Below are 1,403 nucleotides of genomic sequence, written 5' to 3' on the forward strand. Positions count from 1 at the left end.
CAAACGATAGCTAAAATCCAAAGCTACTGTCATCAACCCAGCCAATCTGTTGCCAGACTCAGACCAGACCCCAACGTTCATGATTGCATAGGTTTCACTGATGCTGTGTGTTCCTCGCGGCCAGACCTCAAAGACTCCCCTCTGCCTGAGGCCAGTGAATTCTGTTCTGTTACGGGAGCAGCTTCATGCACGAAGGAAGGAGGTACGCTGAGGCAGTGGTCGTAACTCTAACTAGCACCATCTGGTCACAGGCTCTTCCCCATGGGACTTCTGCTCAAAAGGCCAAACTCATCACCCTCACTGAGTCACTAAGATGGGGAAAGGATAAGGTAGTCACAATATACACTGACAGCCGATACACCTTTGCCACTGCACATGTACACGGAGCCATCTACAAGGAAAGAGGGTTTCTGACTTCAGCTGGGAAAGACATCAAGAACAAGGAGAGATCTTAGTCTTACTTGAAGCCATATGGATGCCTAAGGCTCTTGCTATTGTTCTTTGTAAAAGGAATCAAAAAGGGAATTGTCTTAATGCTGAGGGAAACCAACGAGCCAATGCAGAAACAAGAACAGCGGCCACAAGGCCAGTGGGGCCTCCACCACATCTACTGACTGCCTCCGTCTCTGACCTATACGGCTGAAGAGAACATATATTTTCAAGACAAGGGAGCCACTAGGAGCCAACAGGGGTGGTGGACAACCTCAGATGGAAAAATCGAGCTCTCACGGCCCTTGGAAGGACTCTCCTCCACCAACTACACCAGACCACACACCTAGGGCGAACTAAGATGCTCCAAGATTTAGACCCCTACTTTCACTTGTTAGAAGGGAGAAGAACCACAAAGGAGATTGCCTCACAATGCTCAGCTTGTGCCCAAGTTAATCCGAAGAAGGGGAAGATAGAAGAACCTAGGCATAGCCTTACTTGAAGCCATATAGATGCCTAAGGCTCTTGCTATTGTTCTTTGTAAAGGACATCAAAAAGGGAATAGTCCTGAGGCTGAGGGAAACAATCGAGCCGATGCAGAGGCAAGAAGAGCAGCCACAAGGCCAGTGGGGCCCCCACCACATCTACTGACTGTTGTCCCTTACCCAGAACTGCCTCCATCTCTGACCTATATGATGGAAGAGAACATATATTTTCAGGTTAAGGGAGCCACTAGGAACCAACAGGAGTGGTGGATGACCCCAGATGGAAAAACTGGGCTCTCACTGCCCTTGGAAGGAGTCTCCTCCACCCACTACACCAGACCACACACCTAGGGTGAACTAAGATGCTCCAAGCTTTAGACCCCTACTTTCACTTGTTAGAAGGGAGAAGAACTGCAGAGGAGATTGCCGCACAATGCCCGGCTTGTGCCCAAGTTAATCTAAAGAAGGGGAAGATAGAAGAACCTAGGC

The sequence above is a fragment of the Pteropus alecto genome, unplaced genomic scaffold (genome assembly GCF_000325575.1).
Source record: "Pteropus alecto unplaced genomic scaffold, ASM32557v1 scaffold4332, whole genome shotgun sequence".
Lineage (NCBI taxonomy): Eukaryota > Metazoa > Chordata > Mammalia > Chiroptera > Pteropodidae > Pteropus > Pteropus alecto.